This window comes from Lissotriton vulgaris, chromosome 6 (genome assembly GCF_964263255.1).
Source record: "Lissotriton vulgaris chromosome 6, aLisVul1.2, whole genome shotgun sequence".
NCBI classification, from domain to species: domain Eukaryota; kingdom Metazoa; phylum Chordata; class Amphibia; order Caudata; family Salamandridae; genus Lissotriton; species Lissotriton vulgaris.
This window is the reverse complement of record NC_141694.1, coordinates 1,868,518,132-1,868,533,927: the sequence shown is the minus strand read 5'-3', so window position 1 is coordinate 1,868,533,927 and position 15,796 is coordinate 1,868,518,132.

Here is a 15,796-nt window from a genome sequence, read left to right as displayed (position 1 = left end):
AAGTGTGTCCTCACCCTCCAAATGTTACCCATCCAGTGGCGGGCCATTGGAAGTGGTGCTAAATTTGCCCAACTGGCCCAAAATCGAAACTTTAGGCTTAGAACATTTTACACGAAAAGTGCTCTGAGAACAGAGAGGAGATTGGGATCTATCTGCATGCAGATACACCTGAGGTGCATGGCCAGCCAGCCTGACATCATGGTAGCTCTCACTAAATTCTTCTCCACAGCAGCAACTCCTGTTGAGCGGCTCCTTGCAGAAAGGGTGTCAGATCTCGTGGAGATCTCAGCAGCTACAACCAGCAGCTTCATCTCGCTTGGAATTGTGGCCTTCCAAAAAAGAGGCGTAAGTAAAAAGCTTAACTGCAACTATGTTTAGCAGTTCCCTGTCAATTGTACCTCCTCCTTTCAAACCACCAACTGCTTTGCCTCACTGACCTTGACCTCAGACACCTTTCTATAAACTTCCTTTGAAGTCTGATGGTAAGCCGATGCCGTGCCGGATCTACTCTGTGTAGCTGTCTGCGCTCCTTCGCGGCCAGCCTTAACTGTTGACTGTGCTCCAGTCTTGCACGTCCACATACTCGTGGTTGGGGCTTTTTAGGTTTTGCTTGCGCTGTGTTTGAGAAATCTATTGTATTTAATATAAATCTTAATCTTCATTCATTCACTCACTTTTCATATGTTTCTATTGTTTGTAGCATACTATTTCCTGTTGCTCCGTGTGTGCTCTTTCTTATCAGTATCCAATGGCCCAAGTACTCCTTTCCATCCGCGTATGTGGGATTTTTTTTAAGGTTTTGCCTTAACACCGCTTGCACTGTGATTGTTTGCATTTTACTGTTGTATCATTCTTTTGTATTCATCAGTCTGGCTCCGCACAGCATTTCATTTTTTCTTCATATAATGTTTCATTTTCTTTATTTGTATAACCTCTCTGCATTCCAGCATTAAAATGTGTGTCTCAGAATTAAAATACACTAACGCACAATGTTAAGTTATTTGTAAGCTTCTCACTGCTACTGATGTGCAAGTGAGAGATGAGAAATACTGTTTTCCAAATACATATTTCAATGCGTAGGCACATTCTACACATGCGCACCTGAGCAAATAAGGCATCAAAATACAGGGATGTTCAATCGATGGATCATCCTATTTACAAAGGCCATACGCACTGCCTTACACAATCCTCAGTTATTCATTCCAAACCACGCCTACTTTTCGACACATTGTTCTCCTGCTTTTAAATATTTTTAATACTTACATAGGAACAAACAAAGCATAGACTGTTTGAATCCCTTTAAGGTGGGCGAAATTTTAGACATAAACCAATGAGGCACATGCAGTGATTTCTGAAGGTTCTTTTGATGTTTTTATTTCCGGTGTTGGATGCCCTGGCTCTAGTTCGACTGCGACCTGATTGTAGATACGCTATGGAAGAGCAGGAAAACTGTTCTGGGTGCATCTCCACAGGTGGTGCATGTGAGTGGTGTGGCTGAACTTTTAGCCACCCTGGGTCGTGCAAGGGTGTTCACGCATCTAAGTAGCTGTAAAGAGGCAGCTATCGAGGCCAAGAGCAGCGCCAACGGCCGCCTTGACCATGTATTGCAGAGCATGTGACAACACGATGTGCAGGTAAAGTACCGTCCGGAAACCTGCAGTGGTCATTTTATTTATTTATATCATTTGTAAAGCGCATGAATCGCCGAGGTATCTCCGAGCTGGACAGCCTCAGACAGCCAATACGGGACATCAGAACAGTGAGGTTTTTAACAGTTTTCTAAAGGAAAGGTAGTTGGTGCAGAGACGTAAGTGGATGGGCAATTGGTTCCAAAGTGATGGAGCCAAATAGGAAAAGGATTTACCCCCTAATCTGGCCTGTTTTATGCGAGGTATCAGGAGGAGATCTTTGGACCCTGAGCTGAGGGTCTTGGGGGAGTGTATCTAACCAGCTTGTCCATCATATATCTAGGTCTCATGTTGTTCAGGGCTTTAAACACCATACAGTTGATTCTTTTGCATATGGGCAGCCAGTGCAGTTCACGGAGAAGGGGAAGTGAAGCTGTTCCGGAAGGGGCGTTGGTCACTAAGCGGGCTGCCGTGTTCTGGACTGCCTGTAGTCTGTTTAAGGAAGATTTCTTAGAGTCATCCATGCTCCATTTTCTCAATGAGAGACCTCGATTTCCAGTACTGGCCGTTTGGCACCTCACACATGCATTAATTGCACACCTAGCTTGTATATTTTTAGAAATCAAACAAAATGGTGGTTTGAGCTCTAAAGTGCTTCTTTGTGGTGCTGCTGAGGTAATGAGAATGTGTCAGGGGTGCGGACTCGCTGTGCCTCTCCCATTCACCACGGTGCTGGCGGCCTTTTATTTAAACTGACTAATGATGGGGTGGGTGCAATCTTCAACTTTATTTCTCTGCTGTGCTACAGAGGGAAATCTCTGAAATGTAAGTGCAAGCTTTGCCCATTAATCGTTCTACTTAACCACCAGTTATGCTCAGGGAATGTACTTGCTCTTGGGTTTGTTGAGTTCACATAAAATATTATTCCCACTAAAATTGATTCAGGAATTAAAGAAAGGGGAACACCGACGTATATATTAATTCAGAAAACCTGTACCTCAGCATCCTCCATAGGGCTCTTTAGACCCAGGTGAGGTGTGGACATACAGTGAAACTGCTGATGCTGGTGATGGATAGAAGTGAGCTCCTCGCCCTACTTTCGTCTATGATAATCTGTGACCCTGAAGCCAGGGGTGGCCCATGCCATGCCAACTTTCAAAAGTTGGGAAATATCACCAGCCATGAAAGAAAAGACAATGCCCCATGGTGCCATTAACAATGGAAGCAGACTAACCAAAATGGATGCTTTGAGATTTGACAAGAACTAATGGGTAAGTGTCCTCTAGCAATGTTTGAAAAGTTGGAAAATCCAGCACCTTAAAGAATCTTTTATGGTTTAGGACTAGCTAAAATGGCAACTCATTACAGCTAAACAAAAGTGTGTGCCCACACGGTCTACTGAACTTCTAGTTCAATGTATTTTTTTTAGTTAATTTACCGTTTTGTTGTTATAACCATAATATAATACGATAAAATACATTGCTATGTGCAGCAAGCCATACATACAGTGCATTTACTCACAACATTTCAACCTAGTTATAAAGATATTTTCTACCACTTCTGTTTTGCCCATGTACATGCATCAGTTCCCAGTTCAGTGGTATTCGTCAGTTCCTGCCCGGGCTCTTTACCATAATGCATCCAAAGAGCTGCTTGCTTTCTAATGAACAGCCCTCCCTATATTACCAGTGTGCTGCTTGTGTATTTGTCCTCTCTTCTGATCCGCTGTCCTGTCCCTGTGCAGACATCGGTGGGCACAGAGATTCTATTCTCAGTCTGAGTACCCTTACCTTTTCCGGCTAGTTCTATGGGGGAATATCTGCTGCTCGAGTCGCTTGTTGACTTATGCTGCTCATCTTATCTCCCTGTAGTGACACACATTTACTGTATGTTGGACATTTACCTAAGTCAGAACGCCATTTCCTATTGGTAAAATGACATTGGACACCTCTTTTACACCCTCAATATCGCGACTGCACAAATACATGCTTTGCTTAAAAGTATTAAAGGGTTTGAATATGGTTATTGAACATTACAGGATTCAATTTTCCCCAACCAAGCTAAAACTTCGTATTATTAATCACATAGGCGAAACCTATTGCATTTGCTAGTGCTTGTTTCTTTTTATTGATATTTAACACTTTACATTTTAAATAATCTGGTTCCACTGATTGCATTTTTGTCATTTTGGTGTCAAATTATTTATTGAATCTTAATTTATCTTTCCGAATTGGTGTGATATTTCTTGTGTTGTGTTTTCCCTTTAATACTGTTTAAGCGCTGCTAAGTACATTAAGCCAGATGTACAAACATTCACATTTGTGAGTCACAAGTTGCGTCAAATTGTGACTCGCAATTTGTGATTCGCAAAAGTGAATGTACAACAGTGTCTCAGACACTGTTTGCCAATCCCAATGGGGTCGCAAACTGCATGCTTTATTAATATTCATGAGGCAGTCGCATTTTTCAACCCCCAATGAGACTGGCTAGAACTCCCAGCCATGGTGGTCTGCTGGGGTCATCAGACCACCATGCCTGTGACTGCTTTTTTAATAAAGTAGTTTTAAAAACAGAATGCAGCCCTTTTTCCTTAAAGGAAAAATATTTTTGCACCCATTCACAAAGAGGAAGGGGTCCCCTAGCCCTTCCTGTTTGTGAGTGGTTTACCACCCTTTTGAAAAGGGTGTTTTGAGACCGCAAATGCGGTTGCAAAACAATCATTGATTGCAGTCAGACTCACTATTAGGAAAGGACGCCCTTGGCACACCCCTTCCTAATAGCAAAACGCAAACCATATTTTGCGAGTCACTAATAGGTTAGCGACTCGCAAAATATGGTTTGTACATGGGGATGACCAATTTTGCAGTCATAAACGGGCCGAATTCCCGTTTGCGACCGCAAAAAACTGTTGTACATCTGCCCATAAGTTCAAAGTTTAAAAATCCTTACTGTGACTTTGTCGAGTGGCTCCCTGACAATGACAACTCCTCCTAGGATGCTAGAAGCTGCATTGCCCCACAAGAACTTTCATTCTCAGACATTTTCCTCCAAAATGTCTTTGATATCTATGCGGAAAATGGGGTGTGTGGTTGTGCAACATCACTGTATAATACACCTACCAACCCCTTTAGGACACTTGGGTTTTGTTTGTGAAACCTTCAGGTCAACCCTGGGTAGCTGTGGCTCTTAGCAGCAAACCTTACACAAAGGAACACTTGTAAATCATGTAAAGAACACCAAAATATTTAAAGAAGAAATCAACACAAAACCAAAGGCTGGGCTCCGGAGGCAACTTCTCCTCGAGCAGGGCACACCAGGCACAGCCGCTCTCCTTTGGTAGCTACCAGATTCTGCAGATTTAGTTAATGGAAGTACAACCTCTGTTTGCTGGGACCATGGTACACAGTGGCAGTCTATCTTCGCTCTTCTTCCGGTCCAGTCAGGATGAGAGTTTGAGGTGCCAAGGGTACCCTACATATGTTTAGAAAATGCCTTCAGAGTGAGATTTGGTTGGTAGCCAGTGGGCTATCTAGTTTCCTCCCATCTGATGGTCACTTCCTAGAAGTGTGGTATCTGGGCATCACAGGGAGAACCCTTCTGCCAACTTCCAATATGGCAGGGCTTCTCTTCCAGCCTGTGGAGGTCCGAAGCCCAGCCGTGAGGTGTGACTACCATTCTCCTGGAATTACAACTGGTTTCCCCGCTCCTGTCCCAAGTGCCAGCCTGCATGCACAATAAAGCAGCAGTTCTCCCAAAATATCCTTTTGCCCTTCATAGGGGGCTTCTCCTTTAAAGCTCATACCTTGGGTAACACCTGTATGGCTTCCTGTGGAAGGTGGAGTGGTGTGGCTCACTGGTTAGAGGTGGCAGACCCGTAAGCAGAGGACGGCCCGGGACCAGGGTTCGATTCCCGACGCGGCAGGGTTGTGGACCAGGGTCAGCGGGCTCGATAATTCTCGCCTCGGTGCCTACTCCAGTCAGGGCCCACTCTGGGCATTAGCTTGCCTCATCTTCACAACGGCCCCCCCAGACCGCCGGGGATGCTTGGTCGCACCTTAGAGATACCCATTAGGGACCATCTCTCAGGGTGAGCCAGGACGGGTTCCCCAGCGGTCGAAGCGCGGAGATACTCCTCCGGGAGTCGATTCTAGCGCTATATAAACCCACAATTAATTTTTTTAAAAAAGGCGACACCTCTTCCTGGAGCACTCTTGTATCCTTTACTGGTAGTCATTAGCATGTCTCCCCAGGAGGATGGAAAGTCGTCTTGACTACATGAGCCTGTGTGCAGCCAGTAGGGGGAACAGGTAATGGAAGGAAACAAAGCAGCCACTGGGTTTAATGTAACAAGCATTTAATAGCTTGCGTGACCAGCTTAGGTTGTACGGTTCCAGAGTTAGCCCAGCGGAGGGTCAGCATGTAACTCTGCGCTCGCCAATTGGGCGACTAAGCTTTTCCACAGTAAAAAAAACAGTTCCCATTTTCTCTGTTAAAATGTTACATGTCTGCTTGTGAACATGTTGCATTCTGCCTTAGGATTGGAAAGGCCTGCCCTAGGAATGACCTACACATATCCCCAAGGGAAGTATGGATTTGCCATTGCTTTTAATACAAAAGTTGAACCAGCAGTTATATTGTTCTTCCAGCCTGCAAATGGCAGGCATGTAGTCTTGTTTTACATGTGTCCCACCAAGGGTGGCAGAACCAGTGCTGCAATAATTTGGGAAACCCTCTAATTTACATGTGCTGGATACACTGAGTACCATTTACTATATACTTGCAGGTAAGCTTGCTCGTCCAATTGGGTAAAAGCTAATTCTATATATCAGTTTGCGGGTAAGGATACAGGCACTGAGGTCTACTTAGCAGGCATCAGTGCCCTCTCAGAATCACAAATCAAGCAGTAATAGTACAAAAAGAGGCATTTTTTTACAATATGGTTGTACTCCTTCACGTACACACTTAACTTTCAACTTTGCCCCGGTCTCTCATGACCAGCTACCTAGTTGGCGCTTTGTTCTTTTTGGTGCTTTTTTGCAATTTAAGGATTCAAAATTCCTAACCCCGGTTCTACTGATTGTGTTGTGTTTGTGTTGTGTTTTCCCTTTATTACTGTTTAAGTCCTGGATAAATACTTAATACGTTGCCTCTAAATTAAGCCTGATTGCTTGATTGCTTTTGAGCTACCAGAGGTTTAAGCACAGTTTACTAGAGTTTTTGCGGTTCACCGGGACGAGGACTGTGGCTGTTGCTTCAGGAGTCTTTCACCCCCTCAACCAACAACCCAATTTCTTACAATGACACATCTGCCTGTGTAGTGAATTTTATTTTTTTAGAGTTTTATAAAGCGCGAACAAGACCCAAGGCATCGGGGGCCTTATTTATGAAGGCCTTGCGCCACCGGTGCGTGTCTTTTTCCCATTTTAAAAGTCACGTAAAAGTCGCGCAAGACCTTCATAAATAAGGCCCCGGGTTTCAGAGCGCTTTACATGAGCGCCAGTTTTGTTACAGATGAACACATTTATTTTTATTAGGCAAGGGGAGATTCAGTGATTTGTCCAGAGTCACAGGATGTTGAGCGTCGTTGCGAAGACTTGAACCCGGTTCCCTAGGTCCGACGTCGACCGCTCCAGCCGTAATGCTTCATCCTCTGGAGGTGCAGACTGCTTCTTGTTGTTTTCTTACCATTTGCGGCTTTTGACATCAGCTTCACCAATCTGTGTGTGTCACCTCTGCTGCTCTGTCAAGACCTGTGTGAGACAGATACAGGCCCTTGCCTCTTTGGGATTGTTCAAACCTCGTGCCCTGGTTTGTTTCTTATTCAAATGAGCTTAATTATCTAGGTTAACATTTTCCTTCCATAAATACCCCTGTTTGTATCGAATAAACATGACGCTAGTGCAAGCTGTCTTTTGCAAACAGAAGAGGGTATCTTTTTCTGTTAATTTAATTAAGTTTATTTACTTTCTCAGGAAGGCATGGTTAGTCAAGTCAGCATGCCACGGCTGGGGCAAGTGAAGTTGATGATAATGAGGCAGCTGTATTTCACTCACTTGTGTATTCAGGGTCCTAGGATAATTGATATAGGCAGTGTTCAGTATTTGGAAGAGGACACCCAGTATTTCCTTGGAGGCAGAAGTCACTGAGGTTGATGTTGTTCACACTGCTTGACATCAGGGCCGGACTGAGAACAGAAACCGGCCCTGGCAAACTGCTCAGCTGGCACCCCCCTGGGGTCAGGGGGAGTGCAGGTGAGCAGTTTGCGACGGCCGGTTTCGGCCGATTTTGTTACTGGGCGCCGACATTGCCGACCTCCGGTGACAAAAACGGCCCCCAAAGGGCCCAAAACGGGCCCCCACCCTAGTGGCCTACCGGGGAAACGCCCAGTGCCCGCTATGGCCAGTCCGGCCCTGCTTGACATCTGACCTGGGGATGTCTGATGTGTAGATGTAAAGGCTGTGCTGGTAGATCAGGTTAAAGGTGAAGGTTGGTGTTGCTGTCAGTGGCAAGTGATTGGAGAGAGGTTTAACCCCTTAAGTGCTGCTGACGGCCAATGGTCGTCAGCAGCGCTACCTCCCCAGTGCTGCGCACGACCATTGAACGTCCATTCAGCACTAGTTCTAATGGACAGCGCAGCACTGGGGAGAAATGTTTACACGCAGCTAAGGTGTTAAGCATCTGCAGTCTGGCTCTTGCTTTGGAGTGCAGTGCCACAGTAATCTGTGGACCACCATGAGTCCCCCAGGTTGGGGACCGGGTACTGGGATAGTCTGTTGTCTAATTCTTCCACCCTGGAGCTTATATTGACTAGACGGGCAGCTATGGCTTGTATGAGGTCTATTTGTACTCCCATTTGAAATGAAAACGAAATGAAATCAAAAAGGTACTTGTAAAGCGCATGGCTACCATGAGACCTCCCAGTGCTAAGAACCTAGTCTGTGAGTGCCCACTTTAACTGGATGGAAATAAGAATGTTTTCAGCTGCCTACGAAAAGCCAGATGGTCTTCCTCCAACCGAATGTAGTCAGGAAGAGTGTTCAACCTTCTGGTCTTGCGAATTCTCGGGATAGTAGCCAGGCGTTTGTTTCCAGAGCGCAGAGCTCTGTTGGGATGATATGGGACAATGATTGACTGTAGAATTGGTGGGCTTTTGGCAGCCATATTCTTGTGGGCTTTGAACTAAATCCTCTCTGCGACAGGCAGCCAGTGCAGCAAAGCTATGGCTGCTCGAGCTGACTCTCTGCGGGGAATACTCAGGAGCAGTCTGCCTGCACAATTCTTCACTGCCTGGAGTCTCATTATAGTGGATCGTGGTGATCCGACATAAAGGGCATTCACGTAGTCCAAATGGGAGAGGATTAATGCTTGGACCACTAGTTTCTTAGTCTCCCAGGACAATATCGGAAAAACTTTCCTCATCATCCTTAGTATTCCAATGCAGCATCCAGCAACCTTCTGCGCTTGGACTTTAATGTTTAGTTTACTGTCCAGTCAAACTCACAGACATTTTATTTGGTCTTTGGGGGTTGGTGCGCTGCCCAAACAATTAGGCCACATGGGGGTGGACTCCTCCGGGAGAGGTTTACCCAGAAACATCAATTCTGTTTTTGCTCCACTTAGTTGAAGGAAGGAGCGCTCCATCCAGGCTGAGATAGTTTTAAGACAATTGGCTACATTGTTTGGGCTGTTTCCTGGTTGGTTGAGGGATACTATCAACTGGGTGTCGTCAGCATATGTAACGATTCGGATGCCAAAGGGCTCAACTATTTTGGCCAGGGGGCTCATATAAATATTAAAAAGGGTGGGGCTCAGGAATGAGCCTTGTGGCACCCCACACCTTAAGGGCATGCTTCTAGAGGTGCAGTTTTCCTCGAAGACCTGGAATGAGCGGCCGTCTAGGAAAGACTCCAGCCACCTCAGTGCAACCCCGATATCCCTGCCTTTCTAATCATAGAGAACAGCAGATGATGGTTAACGGTATTAAAGGCTGCACTCAGGTCCAGGAGGATAATTGCTGCCGAGCCCCCAGAGTCCATAATTTTTCTGGTTTCCTCAGTGGCAGCAATCAAGGCTGTCTCTGTGCCCTGCTGGGGTCTAAATCCAGTGTGTGTAGAGTGTAAACAGCCGTTCTATTCTAGATATGTGGACAAGATGGCATTCACGTGTTTCTCTGTGATTTTTGCAATTCCTGGCAGCAATGAAATGGGGCGATAATTCAAGAACACTTCTGGGTCGGCTCCTACTTTTTTAAGCAGTGCTCTAACCATGTCTTGCTTCAATGCAGATGGGACCTTGCCTGTGCTCAAGGTTAGATTAAAAAGTTCTAATATGGTAGGTGCGACTGTAAGGGAGACTTGATTTAGAACGGTGGGTGGGGCCATGTCTCTCGGGGAGCCTGATTTTAATTTATTCAAGTAGATTTTATGGAATTCCAAGTCCAGGGGAGGAAAGACCTCCAAATCTGTTGCTAACCGGCTCCCCTCATTATCCATCTGAGGGGGATTTTGGGGGGTGGTTGGCGATGGAAAAGTTAGGTAGATGGATTGAATCTTAGTGTGAAAGAATTCCGGTATGTCATTACAGCGTTTGAGTGTGTCAGCTACAGGTGGTGATGGTGGTATCGGGGTAGTGATTGTTTTGAAAATCCTAAACATTTCTCGTGGGGCATTAGAGGCTGAGGAGATTCGTAATACTTGGCTTGAGTTTTACAGATTTCCAATTTGTACACTTTTACAGCTTCTCTGTAGATTTGCTTTTTTCCTTCTGAGAAGTCTTTTCTCCACTTTCTCTCTGTTTGTTTACACTTTAGTTTCAGTTCTCTAAGGCCGGGGGTATACCACGCTATCTTTTTCAAGCCCTTCATATTGTTCCTGAGTTTCTTGGGGGCCATCATGTCTAAGGAGGCTTCAAGCCATCCGTTAAGTTCCAGGTTTGCTGCTTCTAGGTCCCCTTTTAGAGTTGGTTGAGTGTTGTTCTGGATATCTGCCCAAGATCAACAGGAATCCTAGACCAATTCTGACTAAGTTTCTTTAGGGAAGGCTCAGACTGATTGCTGGTCGGTGTGGAAGGGTATCAGATAGTGGTCACTCCAGGATAAAGGGATTGGGCTGTCTACTAGTAGGTTGGTATTAGTGAAAATGGAGTCCAGTAAAGGGCCTTTCAGGTTAAGGGATAGGGCCCCTAGGTTATCAACCAATTCCTCTATACTTGATGAGGAGGCATCATCAAAATGAATATTCAGATCTCCCAGTACCGAGAAGTTGGACAGGGAGCTTGCTAAAGTAGCTATGTTTTCAGGAAGGTCAATTTTAAACTTTCCAGAGGCTACCGGGGGTCAGTAGAATAGTACCCCAGAGGATGTGCATGTTTGTGAAAAGCCGATCGCGAAAGAGAGACTTTCACAGTCACGAATCGACCCCTCATTCAAGCGGTACCTAAAAGTGTCCCTATGTATAATAGCAAGACCTCCTCCTCTGTTAAGTGGGCGAAGTTGGCTTTTTATGGTGTCGCCTGGTGGAAGAGCCTGGACAACCACTCGATCGGACCAGTTGTTGAGCCATGTTCCCATCAGAAACATCACATCTGGGCCCTTTCCTTCCACGATTAGCCTAATTTCATTGGCATATTTGTTCATTGATCGGCAGTTAAGCAGAAGCATTTTGAAATCTCTGGTGGGTGGAGGGGTCTTATCATCTGGCTTACCAGCATCAAGAACTAGGTGGCAGTGCAGGCATTTATAAGTTAGAAAAGGAGGCCCAAGGCTGTGGCGGCAAACCTGTGTACCCCAAAGGCGGGCCAGCTGCGAAGCCGTGTAAAGACGGGGTGCCCCCTCACGAGAACCAGGGGTCGTGGCCCCTGGTCCGGGTCGGGCACGGACTGGTGCAGAGGGGCCTGACTTTGGTGCGTCCTCGGTGCACCAGCGTCACACCCGCTGCACACGTCCGCTGCACGTTCTTCTCATGCCGGGTTAAATAATAATCTGCCTGCCATCTAGCAATCAAGCGTCAGACGTGCCAGGGGGTGTGTCAGGCCATGCGTGTCCGCCCTCCACTCAATCAGGGTTAGCTGTGGTGGACCGGGGCCGGAGCACACGGGCCTGAGTCAAAGTCAAGTCAAAGTGCCTAGTGCGAATAAGAGCAGTGTAACAAGGTAAAATATAAGCATGGGCGAATTTTGCGAATCTGGCGTTCGCAAATTTGCGTATTTGCGAACTCGCAATCCGCAAAATCCGCGAATTCTCGGGAATTTGCAGATTTTTTTGTTTTTATAGTGTTCGCAAGGGTTTCTGCCAGTTCGCGAGGATTTTGTACCAGTTCGCAATTGCGAACTTACTTGTCCGCACGCAACGGTCGTGACTATGTTGTTTCTACGTCTGGTTCATCATCACAGGTTCACAGCACCCTCTGTTTCAACACTGCCACCCTCTGTTTCACCCATGCCACCCTCTGGTACATCAATGCCACCCTCTGGTTCATCATCATCACTGTAGATTATGGGGGAAAAAGCAAGCACACCTGCCCTGCTTCAACTGACATGAATTAATTTGGGGTTGATTTATTAATGTGTCACTGTTTTAAAATTCCAGTCTGGCACCTGCTTCCTTATCTGTAATTTGCTTTCTGTTGCAGTGCAATTTTTTTTCCAGGACCTTTGTGGCCTACTTGTAGCTATTCTATGATCCGGCTGTGAGGGTCAGAGCAGGATCATACAATTGTTGCAACTAGCAACTGAACTCTGTAGGGGCCCCAGTCAGGAAGCACTACAGGGAATGGTTACTAATGATGAATTTCAACTTTTGCACCTGCTGAGTGCTTTCAGTTTAGCAAAACTCGTTTTTCTGCAGAACAGCAAATGTAATGCCCCAAACAAACTACTTGTGAAAGTTGATTTGTAATCCAAAAGTGATCTAAAGATAGTCAAAAGGCCTCAAATCCAAAAAAGGGCAGGCAAATGTCAACCTGAGGAGTTATTCTGATAAAAATCATCATTTTCAGAAGCCTATGCTGCTTGCTAGTGGATTTCTTGTGCAGAATTGCAATTTTTTTAATTTCGCGAGTGCGAGATTGTTGCTGCCCGCCGCAATTACATGTTCGCAATTGTGGAACTTACGCCGCAAGCCGCAAAATTGTATCACCAAGAAAAAAAAATCCGCTGCTTGCGAATTTGCGGATTTTCGGTAAATTCGCGAGCGTTCACGGATCGCAAATTTACCAAAAATCCGCAAAATCCGCGAGCGGAACGGATTTTCCGCCCATGCTTAGTAAAATACAATACAGTTTTAAAAGAAGGATTTTTTAAAATGGTATCAGAGCTAGCAGCACTCAGAGTCGTCCATTTTGGATGCCACAAAAGAGCTTTATTGGTTTTGCAGTTGCTCTAGGTCAGGGGAGTTTTCTCCAAAACGGATTCTGTATAGGCATTGCAGAGTTTATGATCTACTTTTGAGTTGGTGCCCCATGGGGGTGTTGACGGCAGCAACAGATTTGGGGTTAATTCTAAAGTTCTTTCAAACTTTTGTCCCAGGTTGTGGAGGAATGAAGCTGTAAGGCCCCCTCCTGCAGGGAAACTGGTCCCTCGGTGACAGAGTGGGATCACAGGCTTTTGGATTTTACTTCAATCTCCATGCTCTGAGTATCTGAACTGTGGGCTCTAAAATGGTGAATTTGCGCTTTTGTCACTGCAATTGGGACATCCTTGATCAAAACTGTTTCGTGGGACTTGGTGAATGTGGCATCTCGCCCCATGTCAAGGATTTGATGAGGGGTTAGACACATGGCAAGACCATTAGGCTGCATTGGGTTGGGTTGCCTACTGGCTGGACCCACCATTTCCTTCAGTTTCCTGGACTCCTCGCAGGGGGGAGATCCCTCCCTGCCTATGCGGGTGTGCTCGGGGGATAATCTGCCCGACCCTTTATGGCTACTGTCTTGGGGCAGACTCAGGCCGTGAGTTAGTGCACCATGAGTTGTCACATGATCGATGTTAGGGCTGTCATTTTTCCTGAGAAAGCGCCTTATCGACCCCCTTTGTGCAGCATCTTGCGATGTTTCCTTTGGGCTATCTGTGAGTGATTTACTCCTTGTAATCCTTGTAATCCCTTTATTAGGGGAGTGTCTTATGAGAGTCTCCTCTGGGGTCGTGTGCGCTCAGCCTTTCCTTTTGGGGCCCATTTGTTGGGTGAAACACTGGGTGCTCCTCCTGCTGCTGTTTGCTCCAGGTGGTTCACTTACAGCTTACAGCTCTTGCCACTCTACGCTCCGCTATTGGGACGCTGACGGTGCTGTTAAGATGTTGGCAGTATTAAGTTACGGCGACTAAGTTGCTAGGTTGCTGGTTGCAGGTTGCTGACGTGGCTTTTGCAGCCCTCCCTAGCTTCTGCTGTGATGTAAGGTGAAGTAAGCTTCTCTGTTTTGTTTTGTCAGTCTATATGTTGGATGATGAGGGACCAGGACATCGATGATGTGAGTAATTATAGGATAGTAGATGGCGTTATCATCATAAATAGTAATAATGTCTAATATGTTTGCTACATGCATGCATGTAAAGTGAGATACTTTCTTCATGCAGTGAAGTGTGCATTTAGTGCATTTTCTGGGAAGTGGTGACTAGAATAGAGTACTGTTTTCTTGGATTGGATGTGCATCTGGACGTGGGTGGCTGCCACCTTTGCATTTTAGTGAGATGATGTTTAGTGTGTTGAATGGTATGTATATGTGGTTAAGGAAAGTGATGCTGAAGTTCTGTCTGAAAGGCTAAGAGGTAGAAACAAAAAGATGCCTTCTCCTCTTCCACCCTTAGCTGAGGGTCCCTGGATGATAGATCGGAAAGACCGTTTATAGAAATAGAGATGTGGTGTTGAGCTGAAGTTGCAGTGAGGTAAGAAACTGATACCTACCTCTTTCAGTCAGTTGCCAGAACTGTCAGAGACAGGAAGGCAAGACTGCTTTCTTGACCCACTAGGTTGGCTATAAGTCCTTTTTTGTTCATATGTTCACCTTAAGAGCTCTAAGGCCTTACTCTCCTGTGTGACTTTATTTGACAAATTTCGCAACTCTTAATAGTGTGCAATTCGAGAAGTCAAACCATAGTTCATATTCATCTTCTTTAATGCTTGTAAAAAAATACCTAAAGGACGAATGAAATTTCAAAATATGTCTCATCTATTTCCAGAAAAAAGGTTTTAAAAGATAAATTAGGTAAAAGTTAAAAAGGAAAGCATAAACAGCCTTTAAAGAAACAAGTTTTTAAGTCAGGTTTATGTCTCAAGAGAGAAAGACGTGTTGGGTTCCCAGGTATGTTAGTTTAAAAAACAAACTGCCTCACTCACTCTGCATGTATTTCATACACATTACTTGCAGAAGTTAACCTATGCATTACTTCCTCCTTTCCTTTCAGTAGGGGTATTTTGGGTTTGTAGATTTTGTTTCTGTTGTTTGTATTTTATTATTATTTTATCAATGTAGCTTATTTGATATATTTGCAAAAAGAAAAGTATATGTCTCTGGCTATTGGTATTGAATGTTTTCTGATGACGTGCTGCATTTATGCTTGGTACCAGCTAGTGGGTGAAGTTAACTCCTGGGTACTCCCTAACCCATGGAGTGAAGGTTCCTGTGTGCAACCCTACCCACGGTTTCAGTAGTACATGTTTACCTTACTGGAAGCAGACATTTTCAAGATGATGACATTTTTGCTCATTCTAAACCTTTGCTCTGAGGGTTATGGATGTCTAATACTAAAATCCAGTTTGAAAAAGGCACTGTACCCATATAAAACCCAGAGACAGAAGGCTGGTAGGACAAGTGCAGGGCCATTCCACCAGGCAGAAATATACAATTGTCCTAGATCTCCTCCCTCTCTCTTTCATGTGTGCTAAAGGGTTACATGTGGCTCACAAACCTGTCAGGCAGGATTTGACACTGTGGTGGCAACAGAATTCTCACAGCCCTCATCCTGCATGTTTTATTTTTTTCTTCCACTCTTATATTTTGGGGGAGTTTTACAAAGCACAAAATAGACCAGAAAGTACCAGAGCCCTTTACATGAGCACCAGTTGCATGATAGTGAGACAGATTCTTTTCTTTTTGGGGTTAGACACAGGGAGATTGAGTGTTTGCCCAGAATCACAAGATTTTGAGCGTCCCAGCCGAGACTCGAACCCAGTTGCC